Source organism: Rhincodon typus, chromosome 11, assembly GCF_021869965.1.
Source record: "Rhincodon typus isolate 14 chromosome 11, sRhiTyp1.1, whole genome shotgun sequence".
NCBI lineage: Eukaryota > Metazoa > Chordata > Chondrichthyes > Orectolobiformes > Rhincodontidae > Rhincodon > Rhincodon typus.
Genome location: NC_063342.1, coordinates 54,700,069 through 54,713,242, shown reverse-complemented (window position 1 = coordinate 54,713,242; position 13,174 = coordinate 54,700,069). Strand labels below are relative to the sequence as shown.

The 13,174-nt window shown below is 41.2% G+C and overlaps 1 protein-coding gene across 2 annotated transcripts in view; it reads left to right on the top strand.

Moving 5' to 3' along the window:
• The window catches only part of dmd (dystrophin), a 1,291,331-nt gene that overhangs the window by 50,716 nt on the left and 1,227,441 nt on the right, over positions 1-13,174 (top strand). The window lies entirely within an intron of this gene.

Genomic DNA, 13,174 nt, shown 5'->3' with positions numbered 1-13,174 from the left:
AGATCGGGATTGTGACAGCTCCGCTCCAGTAGCAGGTCACTTTGGTTGTGCTGTAGAGTAAATCTTTGAATTTATGTGCAGTTTAGTTGCTCAATACTTTTATTTTGGTGTTGAATCTTTGGCGATGTAAATTTGGTGTACTTATACCAAGGCATAAGTAACAGTTACCTTGTCATTGCTATCTCTGTGAAAGCCCGTCACCTTAGCTCAGTGTTGTTCACTTTAAGAGTGATGCTGTCTTTTCTTTGCTCCGTCACTTGACCCCATGCACCATTTCACTCTTTTACTTAAAACAATGGGAAATCCAGAAAGCAACACTGTTTCTGGGTCAATACTGCAGTGCCCTTATTTCAGCATATACCTTTCCCCAGTAATTGCTCTTCAAGCTTCTGTTAGCGTATTGATTCAAGTTTGGTTTGATTGAATCCCTAGTTCAGTGTGTTACCTGCAATCGATCATATAGCTCAATGTTCCCTTCTGCTAGTCTGATTAATTCTCTGTTGTAGGTCAAACAGAAGTACCAGAATATTTTGAAAAACCTTTACAGTCTTGGTACTGGATTTTGAGGAATGAGTTATTTTTGATGTATTCCCAAAAAGAAGCTTTGTTCAAAAACATCATGAAGCAATAGGATACAGCCTAATATTCTAAAATTAAAAATAAGTAGTGTTGGAAATATCCAAGAAATTTTGCACTATTTGCGGAGAGAGAAACAGAATTGATGCTCCAGGTCAGCAGTCCTTAACTGGGAGCACTTCAGGTGAGTTTTTTAAGCAGGGAAAATGAGAGGCCAGTGGGGATGGAGAGTGGGGAGAGAGCAACAGGGAAGGCGAGAGAGAATAAATGACAAATACAACAGGTATTTATTGTTGTACTAAGTTTCTATTTTGTTTCAAAGTGAATAATGACGGGATCACATTTCACTTTTCCAGGTGCAAGTACTTCGACATGTGGCAATTTACAATTGAATGATATTAATTTGCGCACTTCTGAAATTAGTAGACTGACTGAATTCCTGATTTCGATGGTTGTTGCGTCTGCTGTCAGTATCTGCATTTACATTAATCCAGTCCCTAAATGGTTTAAAAGCAGAATAATGTGGAGGCGCCAGTGTTGGACTGCGTGGACAAAGTCAGAAGTCGCTCCACAACAGGTTTATTTGGAATCACACAAGCTTTTAGAGTGCAGTGCACCTGACGAAGGGGCTGTACTCCAAAAGCTTGAGTGATTCCAAATAAAGCTGTTGGACTATAACCTGCTGTCGTGTGACTTGAGAGAGAAATTGAGTTAACATTTCAGAGCAATGGCTTCTTGCCAGAATTGGGAAAAGTTAGATATGCCATGGTTTTCAAGCAATTATAGAGGCTGGGAAATAGGTAAAAGAAAAGGGAAGGTCCAATAGATATGGACAGGAAAGACGAAATGACAAATGAAATGATGGTGCAAGGCAAATGTGAATATTAATGGAAAATGTTAAATGAAAAGAAGATAACTCGCGAGGAGATAGATAGGAAATAATAGAATCATTATCAACAGCTGCTGTTCAAAAGGGAAATAAAATGTGAAAAAGCGAGAAAAGCAGAAATTATGATTTAAGATTGTTGGGAGTGTAGAGTCTGGAAAGCTGTACAATGCTGAATCGACAGCTAAGGTGTCCTCTGAAGCAATCTCCTGATCGGTGCTTGTTCCCTCCTTTATAGAAGAGACTGCTTCTTGACAGCAAAGTTTCAATAATTCACTCATGGACTGACTTTTTATTTCGTGTCCCCTGTTTGGGAAGATGGTGGTGCTGGGCTGCAGCCTTGAACCGCTACAGTCCATGTGCTATTGGGGGACTCAAAATCCCTTAGGGATGGAATTCCTGAATGTTGACCCAGTGACAGTGAAGGAACAGCGATATATTTCCAAGTCAGGATGGGGAGTAGCTTGGAGGGGAATTTGCAGGTGATGGTGTTTCCATGTATCTGCTGTCGTTGTCCTTCTAGATGGAAGTGGTTGTGGAGTGAATTTCTGCAGTGCATCTTGTAGGTAGTACACACTGCTGCTACTGAGTGTCGGTGGTGGAGGGAGTGAATGCTTGTGGATGTAGTGCCAATCAAGCGGGCTGCTTTATCCTGGATGGTGTCAAGCTTCATGACTATTGTTGGGGCTGCACGCATCCAAGCAAGTGGAGAGTATTCTATCACCCTCCTGACTTGTGCCTGTAGATTGTGGAAAGGCTTTGGAGTCAGGAGATGAATTACTTACTGCAGAATTCCAAGTCTCTGACCTGCTCTTGTAGCCACTGTGTTTATGTGGCAAATCCAGTTGCATTTGTTGATAGTTGAGCATTCAGTGATGGTAGCACTATTCAATGTCAAGGTTGGTGGCTGGGTTATTTCATTAAACTGTACTACATTGAGGGAGACTAAACTCAAAGGAGTAAATATGAAATGTTGTTTCACTTGGAAGGAGTGCCTGAGGCTGTGAAGATGAGAGGGAAGTGGGTCAAAGGCAAGTGTTCCTTCTTTTGTGCTTGTTTAGAAATGTGCCATTGGATGAGATTAGAGAGAACGAATGTTTTTGGAGAGCTGAAAGTGGAGGGTTGTAGAAATAGCATGTAGTTAGACGTTATCGAAAAATGACAGATGATTCAATGATTATGAAGGCTGTTGGGATGGAAGATGAGGACGAGGAAAACTTATTGTGGTTCTGGAAAAGGAAAGGAAGGGGTAAGAGCAGTACTGCATGAAATCAGTCAGACATCGTTGACCATTCTGCCAGTCACTGGAAAAGTTGAGGGTGAGGGATAGGGAGATGCTGAATAGGCTGGGGCTATTTTCCCTGGAGCATCAGAAGCTGAGGGGTGACATTACAGAGGTTTATAAAATCATGAGGGGCATAGATAGGGTAACTAGACAAGGTGTTTCCGTGGTGTTGTGAAGTCCAAAACTAGACGGCATAGATTTAAGGTGAGAGGCGAAAGATTTAAAAGGGACCTAATGGGCAACTTTTTCACACAGAGGGTGGTGTGTATGGAATAAACTACCAGAGGAAGTGGTGGAAGCTGGTACAATTACAACATTTAAAAGGCATCTGGATGGGTGCATAAATAGGAAGGGTTTAGAGGGATATGGGCCAAATGCTGGCAAATGGGACTAGGTCAGTTTGAGGATTTCTGGTTGGCGTGGATGAGTTAGACCAAAGGGTCTTGTTTCCATACTGTACAGCTGTATGATTCTACAACACCAGGAGATGTGCAATGTTATATTATCAGACCAAATACAGTGGAGATGGAGAAACTGGGAAATGATTAACTGGCCTTGTCTAAAGAAGAGTTCTTGAAGTGCAATTAAGGTACTTCTGGGAATCATTGAGTATCATGGAAGGAAAGAATAAGAGATGGATTGTGTGAAAAATAAGATTACAGACCAGAGCCCTTTACAGGCAATGAAGTACTTTTATTTTTCTAACCAACTTCCTGTCAGGCATTTAACAAAAGCTTTCTGAAAATCAATTCTGTTCATAATGTCCTCAAAAAACCTCCAACAAATTTGTCAAACATTATTCCTCATTGACAAATCCCCCTTGAGCATGCCTAATCAAATTGTCATCATCCAAGTGTCCATTTGTCACATCCTTTATGATGGATTCTAGCATTTTGCTGAAGTAAGCTTAACAGGTCTGTGTTGTTTCTCTCCTTCCCATCTTAAATAATGACATGGCATGTGCTCCCTTCCAATGTGCAGGAACCATTTTCAGGATCTACAGAATTTTTGGAAGATGATCATCAATATACCCATTACCTCCATAACTACCTTTTCAAAATTGTGAACGTAGAACTTCAGGTCCTGGGAATATATCAACCTTATGTTCAATTAGTTTCTCCAATATTATCTTCTTACTAATCCTATTTTCCTTCAGTTCCCTATTCTCTGTAGTCCCGTGAACCCCGAATTCTGAGAGATTTCCTGTCTCTTCCTTGGATCAATTGCGATGATGCTATGGCTTTAAGAGGTTATTTTGTCCCTTTGTTTTGAAGAGAGGTTGTAAAGCAGAGGTATTGAGCAATCCACGTGAGGAAAGAGCTTGTGAGGCCTTGGGTTTTTTTCAGTTGGAACAACAGAGGCTGCCTGGCTGGGTGTGGCAAGGTCTCACAGACCAGGCCTCCTTTTTTTTAGTTTCTAGGTTTAGATTTAAGCAGTTACTGTTATGGGCTTGAAGAAACAGAAGCTATCTTTTCCCTTGGTTACAACTAGAAGCTGGGGTTTCTCTCTACTGGGTTGTCTGTGAGACAAATCTACCTTTCTGAATTTCCCTTTTTGCCAAGAGAGTATTTATGGGATGTTCCAATATTGGAACAGTTAATTAGTAACAGTTACTGAATCTGTAATTCGGTGAAGTTTTCCAGTAGATTGTAATGCCAAGTTCTTTTTTCTTTTGCTTATAGTTGAACTATAGCATTTAAATAAGTTGTGTTTTTGCTTCATATTGAGTAGTTTGACCAGTTGCATGGCCCATGGAACAAGGCATTTTACATTTAGCTTAAAAATAAGAAAAGGCTAGGGTCTAGGCTACCTTCTTAAAATATTTTGAGGGGGTCTGCTCTGGTCCATAACACAGTGATGACAAAAGCCAGGATTTTATGATGGTTAAATAATCATGTTTGAAATGTAGTTGGGAATTGAGCATGGGGACCCTGTAGATTGCTCACTGTCACAGACTCTGCGGAAATTGCCTGGGAAATTCAAAGTTCTGCTGGGCAATTCCATTGCACCTGAAACTCTCAAAGTCTTCCTTTAAATCAGAGAATATGAGGATTCTGTTGATGTTCAGTAAGTAGCTACTCGAGAAAGGTTAGACCTCATGTGTGTAGTCTCACTCATAAGTAACTATTAAACTGACCCCCAACTTACCTGGTACATTCCCAAATACGCATCTGCCAGAGCCATTACACCACACACCCCACCCAAGATCCTGACCTGACCACTCCTCTTCTCAACCCCACCCTTCTTCTCCTCAGTCCCCAACCCCTGTTCTCCCCTCATCCCCTGCCTCTGGATTGAACATCACCCCCACAACATGACCTGACTGACCGTGATCTACCCCGTGCACTCCTATTACCAAGCTGATCACCTTGCATGCTGGTACCCTATCTGCCTGGCACCTTGCCCTCTCAGCATTCTAATCTCACAGTTGCCTTATGTACTTAGCTTTTGACTGCAGCTGCCAAAGTGGCTGTCTCTGCTGGCTCTTTACATCTCTGACCGCTGGGTACAGTGACAAAAGGGACCCACTTTGCCCTGTCCTGAATGTTTTATGCTCTGAGGTGCTTTGAATGCAATCTGCTGTCAGAAACACTGGAGGTATTTTGCTTTGTAAAACCATGATCCTAGAAAAATCTGGCCCAAAGTAATAATTTGTGTCGTTTCTCACCTCCCCAGTATGAATTCTCTTGACTCTGTCCACAATGCATCCACATTTTTCTGAGCCACATGTTTCATTTTTATGTACCTATAGAAGCAGATGTTGTTGAGCCATTGATCCATACACTCAGTTTGTGTGGTGCACTTCAACAAATTGTATCTGACAGTCTGCAGTACACCCTTCCAAGTTGTGTGCAGGAAATGGGGTGTTCAACGTACTACCTCCTTTTCTCACTGCCCGCACTTGAGTAGTCTCAGAATGCACTGTTTGTACCAGAAAAAAACATGATCATTAAATGTAATGCCACACGCTAAGATTTTCAGTCAAATATATGTACTACTCCTCAAGTCAATTGCTGTCACCAGCAGCTCTCACATTTGGAAGACAGATCCACACAGTTCTCTGTCTACCCAACCACATGTTAGAAATGTTATGACTGTGAGGGGAGAAATATGCTGGTGGTCAAATCTCATTCCTCCACAAATTGAAATATTCTCCCAGTACAGTGGGTTTCTAGTTGATGACAACAGTGTACTGATGGAAGATCCTCCAGGGAGGTTCAGCTCGCTTGAAAATCTGGCTGATTCCCATTATCTGAAAAATGGTCCGAGTTTGCAAAATAGTCAAAATACTGACATGTGGAATCTTAAATCATATTCCCAAATACCTCGACCCAAGACAGAACTTGAGGAAGACAAATTTTCCTCTATTGCAAGCTTTGGATTTTTTCCTTTTTTTGCTTTCAGAAGTCTACGGGACAAAACCAGGACCAGAAAGGGTTGCTAGGTAACCATCATTTCAGGGCACATGGCCTCTTCCAAGCAGGTTTCACAGTAATCAAGGACAAAAAAAACAAAAAGCCCCTTGACATTCTTAAGTCTGCAGATAGCATTAAGTTGATCTCAATCCTTAGTAAACATTGTTTAATCCAAAAAGCTTACAAACAGTTCAGTATCTTTAAGTTTCTCCACACAGTTCATAAATTTGAGATATTTTGTCTGAACAGAAAGGCAGGAAACAACAGTACAAGGGCATGATCAGTGAGCGTGCAGACCCCAATTTTAAACTAGGACAGAACGTAAGAGCTTCAGATTTTTATACTCACATTTACTTGCTCACTCAAACATACTGCATTATTGTATCAAGCCCAGGTTGTATGACATTCTAATAAGCAATTGGTAAGTACTGCAAAGAAACAGTTGACATGTCCAAAGTGTGGATCATCAACCACTCATCACATGACTCAGATAGCAAAGATGTTATGACAGCAAAGAAATGATGCCATGCAACAACCACCACCAATCTGTGATAAATAATAAGCATCCATCTGTGATGACAACCTACCGCAGAGTGAAGCTACACTCCTCAGTCCGGGTCAGAGTGTAAATACCAGATTTGGTCATGTTGGACACCCACGATTCAATGTATAGGAACAATATATCTGCATGAATCCTTTTGCATGTTTTTTGGAGAAATACTTTTCATTCTTTTAAGGGAATTGGAGGAATATGGTATTGTGGCATAGGTTCCAGATCAGCCAGGCCTGTACTTTTAAGAAAGTTACATGACATAACGACATGTGATATTCCAGCGTAAAAGTACCTGCCTCACCTTCAAACATTGTGTACTGGCATGAAGGTGTTGTCTTCAGTTAGTATGCAATGAATATATAATGTACAGTCACTTGGTAAGCACAGAACTCAGTTTATGTTTATATGTCTGTGACATGATATTGTAGACATGTAACTATTTAGTATTGTTGAAAAATTGACCCATTGGCATGTGCTCTGTGGACTAACATATCGCAACCCACAAGGTACATCAGAGACTTTAGTCATTCTGCAAAGCAGTACATTGGTTGTTAGGACTGTTTAATCTCTTGCCATGCTTTAGGACCAAGTGATGAACAGTGTCGTCTCTTCATTGCATTAAACTCTCTCAAAGGAGCCAATCGTATTAAATCTTCAGTATTTGTTCTGGTTAAAGTATTTTCCTTTTAAAGTGGACCATGAATGCTTTATGAGTGTGCACCTTGGATGTTATTTGACCTGATCTATGTCGGGATCATTTGAATCTTTGTTCGGAGTAGATCCAGCTACCCAGTTTTCCCTGATTGGTTAATTTATCAAGTTGAATGACTCTTGTTGAAAGATGATGAATGAGATCAGAGTACTGCCTAATTCTACAGTTTCTTGGCAATTCGGTTTTGCAGAGAAATCTGTTGGTAATTGAGATACAACTTTGTTGACAATTAAACAATCAACCTATGAGGCCTTCATTGACATTAGCAGATAACTGCAGGCAGAGCCGGGCTTTGGTCCCTTCCATGGGTTTTCGTTCTTTCTGAATTCTGCAGCACTGCTGAACTGGTGACCTATTTATCAGAGACTGCTTCTGAAGGAAATTCAGAGAACATAATATTTGAGAGTTTCATTTCATAGACAGTGTTTTGGAGTTTTGGTTCTCACCAGCAGCAGGAACAGAAGAGCATAGGGCTCCAAAAAGACACATGTTCCAGTTTCCAACCCCCAACCCCCGCCCCATAGTGTTCCTGGTGCTGACCATGTTCGCATGGGTTCTGCTGGGGAAGCCTGGCTAAAAAGCTAATTTAAAAGCCTATCAATGGAGGATGTGATTTTTTTGTATGGGTTGAATGCATTATCTGAGGACAAACCAGTAAACAGTGGGAAGTCTTCAAATGAGAACCCAGCCAATTAGCTGTGCCCCTTTAAAAAGGTGATTTACTTGTCCATTATTTTATTGTTAACTCATTGATGGCATGTGGACATCACTGTCCGGGCCAATATTTATTAGCCATCTCATATCACCCTTGGGAAGGTGGTGGTAAGCTGCCTTCTTGAAACACTGTGGTGCATGTTGTGTAAGTACACTCACAATGCTGTTTGGCAGGGAATTCCAGGAATTTGACCCAGGGACACTGAAGAAACAGTGATGTATTTCTGGATGATGTGTGGCTTAGAGGGGAACTTGGAAGTGGTAGTGTTCCCACGCTGTTTCTTTCTAAATGGTAATGATGTGGGTTTGGACGGTGCTGCCTTGGTGAAAGCTGCAGTCCATCTTGTGAATAGGGTACGTGCTGCTACTGGGCATCAGGGTTGAGGGGAGTGAATGTTTGTGCATGTGGTGCCAATCGGACGGGCTGCTTTGTGCAGATGGTGTTGAGCTTCTTCAGTGATAATGGAGCTGCACTCATCCAGGGAAGTAGGGCATATTCCTTCACATTCCTGGCTTGTCTTGTTGATGGTAGACATGTCTTTGGGGAGTCAGGAGGTAAGTTAGTCACTGCAGTACTCCTAGCCTCTTACCTGTTCTTGTAGCCACTGTGTTGATATAGCTAGTCTAGTTCAATTTTCTAGTCAATGATAACCTCCAGGATGATGATGGTGAAGGATTTATTGATAGCACTGCCATTGAATGTCAAGGGGACGATGATTAATTTGTCTGTTATTGGAGAAGGTCATTACCTCACATTTGTGTGATATGAAATATCTGCAGAGTTGAGAATGGTGTTGGACAGTGTGCAATCACCAGTAAACATCCTACTTCTGACCTTATGATGGAGGGAAGATCATTGATGAAGCAGCTGAAGATGGTTGGACCTAAAACACTATCGTGAGGAACCCTATTGTCCTTGAGTTGAGATGACATTCCTCCAATGACGGGGTAAAGGTGCAGGAAGAGAGTAAAGTGGGCAGTGAGCATTTTTGGACTATGTAGGGGTTGTTACCCCACCCATTACAACAGGAGAGAGCAAGGCTGCCCAGGACATTTGTTTTCATCACCTGGTGCCGGGAAGCTGCAGCTGGCGAAAGAGGCATGGCTCAGAGCTGATGAGGAGCAACACCTTCTGTAGGCCTCAAGCATCTGGAGTACACAAGAGACAATCCAGCGACAGGAATGACCCAGAGACTATACCCTCTCTGTAGAATCGACAAATGCTAACAATGTTTCCTGGAGACAAACACAATATATCCCTGCAGGAGACTTTGGCTCTTCAGGCAGATAGTCAAATGCACGTGTGCCTTTATCTCACACTTCACAGGTCACCAAGTTTTGCCAATGGCCATCAAAGTCACTGTGTCATTGTTTCTGGTATTTCTATCTCCCAAATGGTAGCACACTCTTGAATCTTGCAGGTTCCTGTTGCCTGATTTGCAAGAATTGCTTTTTTATTTCAAGACAAATGTGACCTCATTGCAACAGGGGCTTTCTCTGCCAATTCTGGATTAACCCAGGTACAGAACATCATCACTTACACTTATAAAGCCTCTTTATACTGAACCCTGTTGCCATTATTTGAGCTTGTACCTTGACACAGAGTGTTAACGGATTGTTAATTTGGATGAGCCACAGCCAAGTCTGATCTGTGTACCTCCACATTAATAATATGCATACATGCACACCAAACAGCACATGCTGAAGTGAGCTAACATAGCAGATTAATTTTGCAGCCTTTTCAATTTGTATGGCTCAAACACTCATTGTTTTAGACAGCTAACTCCTTTCTTAAAAAAAACTAAAATAAATAAACCTTCAAAGACCTGAATAAAGCTCTTCCACAACACCAGATGAAAAGAAATGACACTTTCTGCTCATCAGCATTTGCCTTTGATATGATCACTGCCATCCGACCACTTTACCTCTTAAGGTTGCAGTGACAAATGTGGAGGTGTTGCAGTGCAAAGATGGGCACACAAGACCCAGATCTGCTTGAGGTTACACTGCACGGCCATCTGCTCACTCTTCAAGTGAAAATCAGCAATTGTGGGATTTCATCTGGTGTAGTTTCGGGTAGGTGTACCAGAACAGGCAACAGCACCTCTGAGGGAGGCATGAAAGGAAAAGGCAATGATGGATAGCTCATTTATGTGTGTGCTAATGGAGATGTTGAATTAAGTCGCTATAGTTTTTTGTGGGTAATTTTTATATGATGTAGGACAGCATTTTGACATTTTCTGTACATTTCTTTAAAATTAACATTATTTTTGATTTGGTGGTGTTATATGTCTAAGATGTAGGATAAGACTGCTATTCTCATTGATTAGCAAATTTTCAGCAAAGGTTTTGAATATTATGAGTTTTCAACATCTTCTTCTGCAAAGTAGTCAATGACTGTTGCATAATCAGAACCAGTGAACCAGTATTTTGCAATAACTGCAGTGATAATTAATATAGCCCAGAAAGATTGGTTAACATGTTTAATGTCAAATCTGTGGAACAGTTTAACAAGTGATTGTTACCACGTGTCTTATTACAACAGAAAGGGGAAAATAGCAAAGTGCTGCTCCTGTAAGAAAGATGGAAGCACAGGCTCATTGTGCCAGAACTAAAAATTATAACCTTTAACCATGTGATATTGAAATAGTCTAATTGTTGGTTAGACCTTGCAACCATAAACAGTGGCAGTTATTGTTTTATCCACTGATGAAATGTGAACCTTGGATACAAAGCACTGGGCATCAATTTTTGAGGGACCAGAAAGAAAGAAAACATTGCTGTCGCACATCGCCCCTAAACCAAAAACTGAAAGAACTGTGAATGCTGGAACCCGGAAACAAAAGCAGAAATTGCTGGAAAAAAACTCAGAAGGTCTGGCTGCATCTCCCTGTGGAGAGAAAGCAGAGTTAATGTTTTGGGTTCAGAACAGTTTTGAAGAAGGGTCTCTGGACCTGAAATGTTAATTCTGCTTTCTGTCCACAGATGCTGCCAGACCTGCTGAGTTTTTCCGGCAATTTCTGTTCTTGTTTGTGAACACTAAAAGTTCCTTATTGACAAACTGTTGTCACTTCTGTTACTGTGACCTTTAAAACACTGTTAACTTCATGTCTTGGTGGAATTAGTCATGTCCGAGTCCTTTTAATACCGCAATCTGGTGAAAATTGCTGGCGAATTTTCTTTCTCATTAAAGAATAACTTGGAACAAATTTCACAGATTGTGTCATCTCGCCTAAAATCTCTCAATCATGGAATTGGATCCTAATTTCTAACGTTTTTTGCCTGTACAAGTTTGATTAATGAAATGTATTTTGGTGGTGGGGGAGAGAAGTATATCAGAAAGCTACTTGGATGAAATGCTGTGTGGTAAGTGGCACCATTAAATCACGCCAACAGTAAATAGTGATCCTGTTGAGGGAATGGACAAAACATGTTTTAAGGAAAAAGGATGTTTTTACAATTGTGAAATAGATTCAATCTAACCTTAATAAGATATCAATAAGAGTACATGGTCTTGCTGAACAAATAATTATAAGACCATAAGACATAGGAGCAGAAATTAGGCCATTCGGCCCATCGAGTCTGCTCCGCCATTCAATCATGGCTGATAGGTTCCTTAACCCCATTCTCCTGCTTTCTCCCTGTAACCCATGATCCCCTTGATAATCAAGAACCTATTTATCTCAGTTTTAAATGTACTCAATGACCTGGCCTCCACATCCTTCTGTGGTAGTGAATTCCACAGTTTCACCACTCTCTGGCTGAAGAAGTTTCTCTCTATCTCCGTTCTAAAAGGTCTTCCCTTTACTCTAAGGCTGTGCCCTCGGGTCCCAGTCTCTCCTACCAATGGAAGCATCTTCCCAACATCCACTCTGTCCAGGCCATTCAGTATTCTGTAAGTTTCAATTAGATACCCCCTCATCCTTCTAAACTCCAATGAGTTTAGTCCCGGAGTCCTCAAACGTTCCTGATATGTTCAGCTTTCCATTCCTGGGACCATTCTCGTGAACCTCCTCTGAACCTGCTCCAGGGCCAATACATCCTTCCTGAGATATAGGGCCCAAAACTGCACACAATACTCTAAATGTGGCCTGACCAGAGCCTTATAAAGCCTCAGTAGTACATCCCTGCTTTTATATTCAGGTCCTCTCAAAATAAATGCCAACATTGCATTTGCCTTCCTGAATTATGTTTGTTATTAGCATGATATCATGTTTTCTTCCAACCCAGTAACTTGGCTTACCGTTTTAAATCCAACCCCTTCCTCCTTTCCAAAATAAAACTCCAATGATTTCTGTATACTGCTGTACATGTACAGCATGTCCAATCAACCCACTACAGCTAGCTCCTTCTTCTTGGATTAATCCTGATACTTTTGTGCATGGCTTAAAATTAAAACTTGCACTGCTCTCTTGTGATAGGCCAATGCGCCGAGGCGTATAGTAATGGGACACAAGTTCTTTGCCAGCTGCTCCATCCCAGGAAACCATTAAGTGAATGTTGGAAGTATCTATGCAGGTTGAAGCAGAGAGTGAACAGTGTTGCATGACTCCCTTGGGGGAATTTTTTTCACACTGCTGGACACTGTGCATCATTGGCAATGTATTAGGAGTGGGTTTCTTGCTTAAGCTGTTGCTGCAAAATGTCCTGTATAGAGGAGAATACAAGTGTGTTTTGAACAGAAATGATAAGCATTGTTGTCCCACTCTTCCACGATGTTGACCATTTAAATATATATCAAGACAAAACACTGTTGATGTTGGAAATCTGAAACAAACAGAGAAAGCCGGAGAAACTCACCAGCTCTGGCAGCACATGTGGAGAAAGAAACAGTTACATTTGCTTGCTATGATCTGCCTGTATAGCTCATTAACAAAACTTTTCACTGTACTTCGGTACGCGTGACAATAAATCAATCAATTAATCATTTCTAATCTGTACAACCCTTCTTCAAAACAGTTAACAAAACATTAACAAAAACAAAGTTGCTGGAAAAGCTCAGCAGGTCTGGCAGCATCTGTGGAGGAGAAAA